The sequence below is a fragment of the Chenopodium album genome, chromosome 24 (assembly GCF_948465745.1).
Source record: "Chenopodium album chromosome 24, dcCheAlbu1.1, whole genome shotgun sequence".
Lineage (NCBI taxonomy): Eukaryota > Viridiplantae > Streptophyta > Magnoliopsida > Caryophyllales > Amaranthaceae > Chenopodium > Chenopodium album.
Genome location: NC_137857.1, coordinates 14,363,749 through 14,376,547, shown reverse-complemented (window position 1 = coordinate 14,376,547; position 12,799 = coordinate 14,363,749). Strand labels below are relative to the sequence as shown.

Below are 12,799 nucleotides of genomic sequence, written 5' to 3'. Positions count from 1 at the left end.
AACTGACACCGTCCCACTATTTCGGCAAAATATTTTATTCTACAAAATATTTTAATCTGATTTTAATTGGGTTAGAAAGTAGACTTCAAGAGCTTTCCAACGATATCTTATTCATCTTATTCCGATTTCTGGATCAAAAGATATGATAAAAACAAAAACCGCAAAAACTGTTGTCTATCGCAAGAGTTTTATCCGATTCGAATTCTTATCTTTTCTTGATTCGACCCCCTCTTTTTTCCCTATAAATAGAGGTCATATCTCCCCTTTTTCAATCATCAACAAGATTGATCACCAAATCATTCTCTCTCCTACACCAAAAATCATTCTCTTGCTCTAGCCTAAATACTAGCCACCCTATTCTCTCTTTTTATATCCCTTAAGCACTCTAAGGAGTCCATACTTAACCCGAAGTTCTATACTTAAACCAAGGCGTGAAAGGTATAATTAACTGAGGGTTTGGACCAAATCAACTCAACCTTTTATTTAATTTAATTTCAATTTGATTTATTTTTATTGAAGTTACTAACAGTTTATTCATGATGTAGCAAATTCAAGGAAACGCGGAAAGTGAGTAATTAATCACTTAATTACTCTTATTATTATTTCTTATTGCTAATATCATGATTAGGATTATTATTTGATTTGACTAACGCTATTATTGTTGAATTGCTTCCAATATTAATGTTTATTCTATTATTATTTATGATCACCATATTGCATGTTTAAAGAGAATATGTAATTGAAAATCACGACTAATAAGATAATTTGGACAACCGGTTTAGGTTTCTTTTTAATCTTGTTGTTTAATCAAGTGATCACCAATATTTTAGAATAATGTGTGCATTAATATTCAACCAATTTAGCATAATAATAGTTTGGAGCAAATTGAATACTTTGTTTGTATGCCTTTGAGATCACAAGAATACTTTTTAATATAAGAATCGAGTAGAGGCCAATACGGGCGAATGTGACTCCATGACTCACTTCGTACCATCATCCCCGATCCTCCTTTCGTGGTTCCGAACCATATGGAGTTAGTAATCTCACGGATTATGAATGGGGTGTAACCTTCACGGGTCAATCGTTGTTGCCTATCGTTGTCCCTTAATCGTGGTTGCCTTTTATGATCCGTGAACGGTTTACAAGTTCCTTAAAAACTTGTTGGTGGCTCCCTACTTTCCTTGTCCCTAATCGTATGTGTCAATTCCCACTTCCTATGAGTGCCAAGCATATTCACACCATGCTTTAACGTAGGCGCACTTCGAGCGACGCCTACAAACGGCCATGCATTTTCTGAATTCTCCCTCTTCAAGGGGACAAAAGACACATTCCTAATTAAATAGGTAGACTCTATCCAATCTTGTGGCAACCAAAGCTCCCACTCAACTCATGAAGTAACCGGGAAACATCCTTTATAATCTCCAGTTACGGCTAGACGTTTGAATGTACCACAGTCAAAACAATCATTGAATAGAACCAGTGTTCCACTCATGTCAAAGGAATCCACTAATATATCCGGAAGTTCATACTTGAACTTCAAAGTAGGTCTATAGTTCGATCATTCATCATTCATGCATATCCATGTGATTGACCGAGCATCACTACGCTCCTATAGCCCATGAAATTGCGCTATCCAATCAATCTTAACATGCTAGTCCAATTTAAGAAATCATTTATGTCCAGTTTAATGATACCGAACTAGGAACTTAAATAATATATGAATTTAGTTCACTTGTGGGGTTACATTCAAAAGGTCATCAACCTAGTGAGCCCATCAATTCATAATTATTTTGGACATTTTATTTAATCTTGAAACCACGATTAAATAAGATTGAAACTTTGTTTCAATTAATTAACATAATTCTGCAAATGAATGTATTACATATGTAACTTGTTTTTCTCCAAAAACAAATACAACTTGTAATTACATTATTTTCCTCAATCCAGTTTCATTAGCATGTTTCTCATGCTTTAGAAATGGAAGGGGTTTAGTAAGTAGAGTTCATGAGACATTCTCATAAACATGAATTTTGCAATTTCTAAATCTTATAATCATTCTCATCTCGATACACTAAGAGTTTTTCTTCACCCTTTCGCAAGGAACTTAGGAATTTCTAATTTATGTTCCAACATTATATTGGATTTCGATTGAAATTTACCATCACTTGTTCTAAGAACACATGAATCAAATAGACGAATATAGTCCATGGTATGCATGATGCATCCTTTGCAAATTTCATAAGTATCATCACTCAAAATCAACCTTTCTCAAAGTATTGAATCATTAAGCAATGTGCCATGTTACATGGGATTGAAACTCTTTTCAATATAATGTTGAACCTAATAAGAATCTTATCAATATAAGCTTCTTAACCAAACTCAAACATCCTTCGAGACCTATCTATATAGATCTTGAATCCCAAATGTACTCATCTTCTTCTCCAAGGTTTTCATACAAAATGCAATAGCCATCACTTGATCCTTCAATAATTGCTCTCTGTATTAGACCACGAAGACTTCATAGCTACCACTAAACATCTTGTATACACAAGACCTTTTCTTCATTTTACGAGAACATCAAACGATTTGATTAACTCACAAAATTAAGAACATTAACTCCCTGATGCTAACTTCAATCCATTATAGATCTTTTATGCATCCCTTGGATTATTGGATCTCCAAACTTTTGATTGTATCATATACAAATCTTATTTCATGAACAATTTCAAGAAAGTGTTTTGAAATCCATCTACCAAATCTCATAAGGTAGAAATCACTAAAGTATCTTTAATAGATCTTTGCAACATGACTAATGTAAAGGTTTCATCGTAATCGTAGTCATACACTCATACTATGAATTAGTTGAATCCTTTAACAAGTCTTTGCTTTAGTTAGAAAACATTTTTCTTTCTTGTTTGCTTTGCTTACAATGGGTTTCACCCAATTTAGACAAATTATTCAAGTGTCATACACTTGCTTAAAGACTTAGAATCTATTTCAGATTTCCTGGTTTTAAACCACTTGGAGTTATAATTTGTCAAATCATCTTTATTACTTGCATAATCATCATGTTCCAAAATAAATATTTTAGAACTCTTTATTTCTTTGGCTAAGTTTACGTATGCTAGTCATCCTTGTGGGTTTTATGCAACAATTGAAACTCATACAACAACTTTATTTAGTTTTCAATGAGAAACGACAATAGAGGATTTGCACTTGGAATGTACTATCTTCGACACATGGTTATTAATCCCATTACATATAATGAGACCACGCGTTGTCATTTGTAACATGAGGTGAATCATGCTCAGATTGTTGCTGTTATTCGATAACTTCTCAAATTTCTTCGAGATTTTCGAAATCACTTTTCTTGAACTCTTTCAAGGCTCTCGAACTTTTCAAGATTCTTATACTCTTACTTGCCTTTTGAGGAGGCATATTTAGCATCGGGCGAACCAATCATGGTTTGAGCCATGTTTGTTTGTTGCTTTTCTCGAACTCTTTCGAGATTTATACTACTCCCACTTGACCTTTTGGAACAATTTCCACATATAAGGGCACCTACTTGAGCAACAAACATTTTGTGCTAAGTATGGTTAGTGTAGTAGTGCCCCGTGCTCTATATAGGAATCGAACGTCCATCAAACGATTTAATACAACTTGTATTCCTTGGTTTGTAGAAAGACTTAATAAGAACTTTCTTATCCATATCACATATGAATCTTTTGGTACATTTTGATTTGACGTATGTATCTTTGTTTAGTTTTGTAGCTTATCTTAAAAGTATATCCCTTGAACAATGGTTGGAAGATAGGTAATTTACATCCATTATCAAAATATATCTCATATAGGTTGATAGCTCCCTTCATAAACACTTCACAAGGTTTTCTTTCGGAGTTTGTTGTAAAACGATTTCACAACTCTTGGATGTTTATCAAGGTCTTGGCTTAAATTCTCATTATTACGATCATATCGCAATATTTTGAATGTGTTGCCCCGTACATGTCTTGACTTAAATTTTTATAATTACAATCATATTGTAGTGTAATAATTATCTTGTCAAGTTGATACTGAACTTCATACTGAAAATTTTGAACTTTTCAAAATCTTCACTCTTATGCTTCAACTAAGCACAAGTAGTGATCGTATCACAAATGAAGTTTCATTGTCCGTCTCTAGTCTTTGAACCTTTGGTTTTCTTACATTGATATGTATTCGACCTCGAGTTCGCATCATCATTTCTCTAAATGGTGACTTTGTCAAAATTTCAAACTAGAAAGGTGGGCATCGTGCCGTGCCGTGCCGTCGCGGGCCGTGCCTGGCCGTGCCGGCGGTGGGCTCGTGTCGTGCCGTGCCGTGCCGGCTTCGCGGTGGGCCGTGCCGTGCCGTGCCCACTTTTGGCACACCCCAGCCCACGGCACGGCCCACGTGCCTGGCGTGCCGGGCCGCGGGCCAACACGTGCCTTGCATTATTTTTTTAAATTTTTTTTTTTATTAAATGTATATTTAAAAAAATCGGTATATTTTTTTTTGTACAACTTAAGTTTATATATTTAATGTTATTAATTTATGTTTATGTAAATAATTTATGTTTAAGTTTACATAAAAAAAATTTATTAATTTAGCGAAAAACAACAATGCATATAATAATAAAAAAAAATTGCAAGTGCGATAAGCCGAAAACACAAAAAATTGATGAATAACTTATTTTATTATATGGCGGTAGTCGGTACGATAAATCGATAATACAAAAGATTAATAATAATTAAAAATCGTACAATAATTAATGAATAACTTCATTTTATTATACGGAATACGAGATTTGATAATACAAAAATTGTACAATAGTATCTAATGTATATATGGAATTATTATTCTTCGTCTTCGTCTTCGTCTTCATCTTCTCTTGGTTCAAGTTCATCGGCCAATTGAGTTGATTGAGAACTAATAGTTACCGATGTTCCTTCATCGTCATCGTTTTCTAGCATAAGTACGATCTTGGGAACGAGTTTCGGCATCCAAACAATCCTTAAAGCAAACACACATTTCAAGTGTTTCGGGTTTTAGTCTTGTTCTTCTATCGTCTAAAACCCGTCCCGACGCACTAAAAGCTCTTTCGGAGGCAATGGAGGAGACTTAGATAGCAAAAATATCACGAGCCATTACCGCCAAAATTGGATGTTTTGTGGCTTGTGATTTCCACCACTCGAGGATGTCGAGACCGAACTTCTCTTCATCGTCCATGCCTTTCATGAAGTCGTAACTTAAGTACATTTGCAACTCCAAAACATCGCTTTGTGTTCTCCTAGATGATGATGATTCCGTACCTGAAAACTTAGACATCATGTTAGCAGCTTGTGCAAATAAACTTTGGCCCTTTTACTTACGTTTTTAGATGTTTGAGAAGGGGCAAATCGAGACACGTTTCCATATTTGGATTCATAAACACTATATAAAGAGAAAAAATCTTTAGTAACCTTAGTTTTAAAAGTTTCAACATCATCTTCAAACTCCATGTTACTATAATAAATATCAATTAATAGAGAAGTGCCATCATACTTTTGCCTTGGATCTAAGATAGAAGCAAATATATAAATCATAGGAATATTAGTATAATACACTACTACAAAAAGAAGAATACACATCGCCTAAAATAGGCTATATAGAGCGCCTCTAAGGCGCTTCTCTGAGGGGGTGCCCTATAAAGTCTACACAACGCCTGTTTGAGGCGATCTCTATCTAATAGCATATAGAGCGCTCCATGCATAAAATAATAACAAAACATGGAAAATAGAGTTGTCATCTGCGGATAGGCGTTCTATAGTGATGTAAAACAAGGGCGCCTATCTAAGATAGACGTTCTCTTTTCCATACTTATTTTTTTAAAAAAAAAATTATTATTATTATTATTATTATTGTTATTTATCAATAATAATAATAATAATAATAATTGATAAAACACCATATTGAATTATAATAACAATTTTATTATCAAAAAAATATATACAAATATCTCAATTACAATAAAGTAATTTAGAGAAACAAAAATTGTATTGCTAGTACAAGTTTAGACAACCACCACTGCCATTAATACCAAACGCCAACAACACCTCCAAGCATCGCACCAATCAGCTATACAACCACTTCCTTTGCACACGCGTTCTAATTTCTGTAGCAACAATTCAGACAACCACCACTGCAATCAGAGCAGCCGAACCCACGCCCCTGCTCACGAATTAACCACCCACAAATCTTAACAACAACAACCAAGAACAAACACTGCAAAATAAAAAAGAAAAACAATATATAATTATTGTTACTGTGGGTACTCCAATTTACTTAATATAAAATAAAAATTAAACCAAATCAGAAATTTTGAGATTTAAAATTAATGATTGAGACTTAAAACAAAATGATCGATAAAATGAAAATTACAAATTCGAATTAGAATTAGAATAAAATCTAATTTAAAACATCGATAGAAAATTGATAAAATCAGATATTATAATATAAACACCAAACACCCACAGAGAAACCGCACCAAAAACCCACAGATCTAAAACAATTGAGAAGTTAAACGAAATTTTAAAATGAAAATCAGATAAGATATCAGAAAAAGAATGAAATTGTGAACTTTAGATCGGATAAAACAAAAGCAAAAAAAAAAAAAAAAAATTCATATCCATCACTTTAAAACAACCAAAAAAACAAATTTGAACATTGAAATTAGAACACAAGATTAATGTTCATATACCTTATTGCATCTGTAGACTTTTCAATAATGAGTTTGATTGCAACATTTATACATTGAAATTCGAACACAAATTTAAGCTTCTCCGGCTCGGTCGACGACGTCAGTTCGTGGAAAGATTCAGATCAACACACCGCAAACAAACCAAGGTTGAAAGGGCTGCCATGGTGTTGACGAACGAGGGTTTCGAAATTGGCTTTAATCTACTGCGGGTTGGAGCCTTGGAGGTGATGATGGCAGTAGAACATGGTGTAATTGAGGGATGAAGTTAGAAGTTAGAACTTAGAAGAGATATAACTTAGAGAAAGAGTTAGTGTTAGAGGAGGGAGGGAGATCTGGAATGAAATAAGGATTTTGAGAAGTGACGGCTAGCGCTTGATTGAGAACGAAGAAGGGAGTTAGGGTTAGTGACTTAGTGGTAAATATAATACGGTTTTCTTTTTTCTTTTTTTTTTAATTTTTTTTATAATACTTATTGAACGGTTGATCAAGAGAGGCGCTCTATATTTTCTAACGTAAATCTTGTATGTATCAAATAGAGCGGTTAACTTTGATGGGCGCTCTCTAGGTTTAACATACAAAGCGCTTATCTTACATAGGCGCTCTGTATAATTCTAGAGATCGCCTATACAACTTGACAGTTGTGTATTGTGTGTTACTTATTCCTGTTTTTGTGGTAGTGATATTTACGCCATTTGGAAGAAAACGGCCAAAAACAGCTAGTTTCCAACGTTAATATGGCACGGGCCGTGCCGAGCCGTGCTGGCGGGCCAGCCCACGTGTCGGCCACCGTGCCGCCGGCCGTGCCACGTGCCGTGCCCGTACCATTTTCCACAATTTTGTTCACGGCACGGCCCACGGCCCACGGGTGGGCCGCCGTGCCGTGCCGGGCCATACCGGAGTCGTGCCGGGCCCATGCCGCCCGCGTGCCGGCACGGCCCGTGCCCACCTTTAGCTTCAACTAAGCACAAGTAGTGATCGTATCACAAATGAAGTTTCATTATCCGTCTCTAGTCTTTGAACCTTTGGTTTTCTTACATCGATATGTATTCGACCTCGATTTCGCATCATCATTTCTCTAAATGGTGACTTTGTCAAAATTTCAAACTAGAAGGATAATAACATATATTAATGGATTCATAATCCAATGATATTGAAAGTCCATCCCTTTGGATCTTCCGCATGCAATTTCATTTTCATTTGAATTAATTGTCATATTAGAGACAACATATATATATATATATATATATATATATATATATATATATATATATATATATATATATATATATATATATATATATATATATATATATGGTTTAATTATTTCTATCACATAGAATTTTAAACCTATTTAGCAATTCAAAACACATTATGATTCAATGAAGCATAGAATAACATTTATTCCACGTTTTTGAATCTTCAATGCTTAGTCATTACTAACATTGAATAGTATTTCGTTAATGGCAAGAATAAATAACATTTATTTAATTCTAGCCAATAATAAGGTAAGGTGAAATATAGGTTCTACTTGTAAAGTTGCAACTTTTGCTTCTAAACTTGTGGATTTATTTCTCCTTTAGCTATAACTTTTTCCTTTAGTTCAATCACATTGTGCAATGAGTGAACTAAACAAGACATCATATGTCCAAGAAATAGCAATATGCTAAATCAATTTCTATAGTATACTTCTTAAATTAGAACATTTCCATTCTTTTACCTTCCAACTATATGAGGTAGTTTCTAATCAATTGGAATTGGTCCATTTAATTTGAAACATTTGTTGTTCATAACAACTTTCAGCATGTAAGTAGTTCTAGGTTTGAGAAGTAGAAACTTGTTTGCATTTCTTGGCCTATAACTTCTTATTGCAATCCTCATACATTCCTAAACCTTTTTCATTTGAGCCACTTAGAACACTTCTTTTAGGTTCATAATGATGCTTTGCTTAACCTTTAAGCACATTTCATGATTTTGCTAAGCCTATTCACTCATTTTTCATATTTGAGTTTAATCAAATATAAAACTCTATATGAAATGGATGAAAAATAGTGTCATTTGATCAACTTTTGATCATAGATATTTCCTATCACTTTCTTATATTCAATCATATTGATAATAAGAGATTTTATTTGATTTCTTTATTGTCTTTAAGAGGGTTTGTACCTCCCATCTCATTATATCCTTTGAAACACTTTTCAAAATGAAGATGTGTTGGCATTTTACTCAAACATTTTGAATAAAACCAACCTTAGACGTGTGACATGAATTTCTAAAACTTGCCTTTTAGAATAATCTTAGCAAAATTGGAATATAGGTTTATGGATTATCTTTTAAACCTTTTGAGAACGTTTCTCAACTTTATTTTCAATCGAGGAGATTATATATAACAAAATTAGAACGACATTTTACTTATAAGTAAACGCAAAATTCAATTATGTTTATTAAATTTAAAGTGCCAAAAGCGAATTAAATTGGTAACTTTAAAACACTCTATTCAATTTAAGTGATCCCAACTTGAATTAAGTGATTCCAAGATCCTTTATTTGTGCAATAATTGACCGGACTGAGGCCCTGCCATCAACCATTACATTTTCAAGGTGAGTAAACTCTTTACTGATTACAACTCTTGTAATTCTTGGTTGAATAATTAACCATCACATGTTTAATTATTACCCTTAGCTTCAAGGTTCTAAACGCTTTAGGTAACCTTGTTGAGTATAACTAATTAAAATTGTAGAATTTGTCCTACCCGCACTTCCCCACAATATATTATGACACTCAGCTGAGGCCGACCTATCATAAACGATCGAAGGTTTCGTCGGGTTTTTAATTGGAAAAGCTGCCTCAATATTACTGGTATCTAGATTTATTATGTTGTGATTAAATAGTGAACCCTAGCGCATCATCACAAAACATCAATAAAATCTAACATGCATAAAATATTGAATGCATAAATAAGACATAGTATGGCCCCTAATTTTAAGAAAACTAATAAAGTAAATGCTCCTACTTGAATCTTCATGGATCTTATCCACCTCGCTCCTTTGGGCCTTCACTTCATGGGCTTCTTGGATTAACTGCAACCTGTAATTCTACTCTATTCTATCTACTACTTAAATAAAATAAAATAAAATTACAAAAATACTTTATCGGTTCGTAGACCTTACTAAGATTACAAAAATACATCACGATGCGCAAATCGTATTTAGCAATCTACTGGGCCATACTAGTCATTATATAGCAATAAAAAACATCATATATTATAAAATTGCCACATAATAAATCACTCATCATGCTTTCCTAAACTACAACATCGAATGTTCACAATTAAGGAAACATGGCATCTAAATACCTCATATTTTAATTAGTGCAATTAGATAATATCATATATTATTCATGATCATCAATAAAATATCGTATATTTTAAATTAGTCATGAGATAGAATCAAATCTTATTTTAATCTCAAAAGATAAATCATATTTATCCTCAAAGATTATCCTAACAAAGTTAGGAAATTCTATCCTAATTACTAGCCAATCACAAAATTTTAAATCAATTATATCAAAAAATAATTATGGGATAATCACATTATTTAAATCAATTATTATCCTTTTGGAATATGACTAGAATATCCTAACAAATCTTATCCAAAATTAACTACTTTAATTATGGATAATTATCAAAATAACAACTTTAAATATGGATAAGATCAAACTTAACAACTTTTGAAAGATTTGATTTTATCCCATAATAAACAATATTTATCCAAAATAAAACTGATTTTATACCAAAATAATTTGTAATTATCTTGAAATAATTTTTCAAAATAGATTTTTTTTTTAAATAAGCGCCAGCCGAAGCCGGCCACGGTGGCCGTACACCGTGAGGTGTATGCTGCACTACAGCGGTGCACAGCAGCGGCAACAGTGCCGCAAAACCCTTGCACGGTGCTGCTGTTGCTGCCTTTGCTGACCCATCCTGCTGCCCCTCCCTACCCCTCCCTCCGGATCACCTGCAGCGGCAGCCGTCGTGGATGCGCCACCCAGCTGCGGTTGCCGCTGCTAAAATCCTTATTTTTTTAATATTTTTTTATTTTATTATTTTTTTATTATCAATTTTAAACAACAAATTTTGTTAAATAAAATTCATGTGGTCCATGATAATTTAAAACATAACTTTTATGCTAATTCATCCAATTAAAATTAAATTCACCATCTAATTTTAAAATCAAGGGTTCTTCATAAAAATAATCCCCAATTTAAATTAACTTTTAAATCAGATCGTTGATCATGAAAAATTCACAATTTATACTTGAAATCAACTAGATTAAATTCATGAATCATAAAACAAACGAAATCGAACAAAAATCAAGCAAAAAAAAAAAAAAAAAAAAAAAAAAAAAAAAAAAAAAATCAGATTTTAGGGCTAATTAGGTTCGAAATTTTCGAAAAATTAGGGTTAGGGTTTGAAAAATATTTGAGCACAATAGGGCAAAAATCGGATCTCTTCATGGCTATTTTGAGCATTGTTAAATCACATTTAATCAATTGCAAGAGTTAATCACATTTAATATAATAATTGACGCATAATTAAATTATTCTCCCTCCTAATTGAATTAAAATTGTGGACTATCAAAGATTTATGGTCAATATGCGTAAATGCAAGAGGCTAACTGATACCACTGTAGGGGTTTACAGGTACTACGCAGCGGAAATAAACATGAATCATATTCATACAGTACCTAATCCAAGGATCTTTGCATAATACATAAAGAACACATAATTGTACCTTTGAAGCGTGATTCCACGTGCGATCGAGCAAGAACAATAGGGAGATAAAGAACCTCAAGTGTGATTCCTCTACTTGGTACACGGGCACAGATTAAGACCTCCACTAATGCTAGTTAGTTGTAATTGAAACCTTCAACTGACCTTCTACGGAGAAGAGCGAGTAACGAACCACCATGAACCACCACGAACACCACACGCGCCACCTAGGGTGGCCGGCCGTACGGACGTGAGAGGAAAGGGAGAGCCTTGAGTTAGAGAGAAGATTAGGGTTTTGGGATTGGTTGCCTTTGTAATACCCTGTATTTTTAACGTATTTTATATTTTATTTATTTATTTATTTATGAAGTATATTTTGGGTCAAACCATTTTAATTATTTAATTACTAATAAAGCAAGTGTTTATATTTTGGGTCAAAAAGTATTTAATCCAAATATAACCCATACCCAACTATCCTATTTTTATAATTTGGGCCAACTATTTTATTATCCAACTCCATAATTTTTATGAAGCCCAAAACTTACCCTAACCTACTCTGCTCTATAAATACTCTTTCAATCCCCAAAATTTCCCACACAAAAAGTCAATTTGGTCAAGTTGCTACTACTCCCAACCACCGGCTGCCGCCACCTGCCACGCCGCCGGCGGCCAGCCGCCGCCCAGCTGGCCGGCCACCACCCACTTTGTATTTCTCCCCTTCTCTCTCTCCTCTTGTTTTAATTTATTTTTAAGTAGTATATTTTGGGATTTTGATTTTAATTATTAGTATATGATTAATATGTTTTATAATTGTGTTTTAATGATTAAACAGGTTTAATTTCAGATTTTACAAAGTATTATAAGTTAGGGTTTTAAAATTATTAAAGACTTGATTTTTAGGGTTTTTATGAACAATTGATTTAGGGCTTTTATAGTAATGATATTTTGGAAATTTTGGTGATTATAACTACTAATTAGTTTAACTTAATTCTAGATTATTTTGAACACATAAATTCGTGTTTTAATTTATAGATTCCTGTTCGTTAATATTAATCCCGTTTTAATCCCGATCAGGTCCTAAACTCATCCGATTTTGACAAAAAAGTAGTGTTTTCCATGTGGAAACAATGTTTTAAGAAAGACATACTACCTTTGGTAGTGACCACCACCTCTCGTGGCCAAATTCAGCCTCTAAGTATGATTTTCGGGCAGTTTTTGATTTTTAACGAAGTTTTTTTTAAAATTTTATCCTTGAGTTTAAAGCATAAGAGATAATTT

The 12,799-nt window shown here is 33.3% G+C and overlaps 1 long non-coding RNA gene across 1 annotated transcript; it reads right to left on the bottom strand.

Annotated features, from left to right (window-relative positions):
- Positions 1-5,966: 5,966 nt before the first annotated feature.
- LOC145612358 (uncharacterized) lies at positions 5,967-7,427 on the bottom strand. Its single transcript, XR_014106584.1, has 2 exons — positions 6,755-7,427; positions 5,967-6,279 (listed from the first exon to the last, which is right to left on the bottom strand). It is a non-coding gene; the product is annotated as an uncharacterized LOC145612358 (long non-coding RNA).
- Between the last annotated feature and the right edge of the window lie 5,372 nt (positions 7,428-12,799).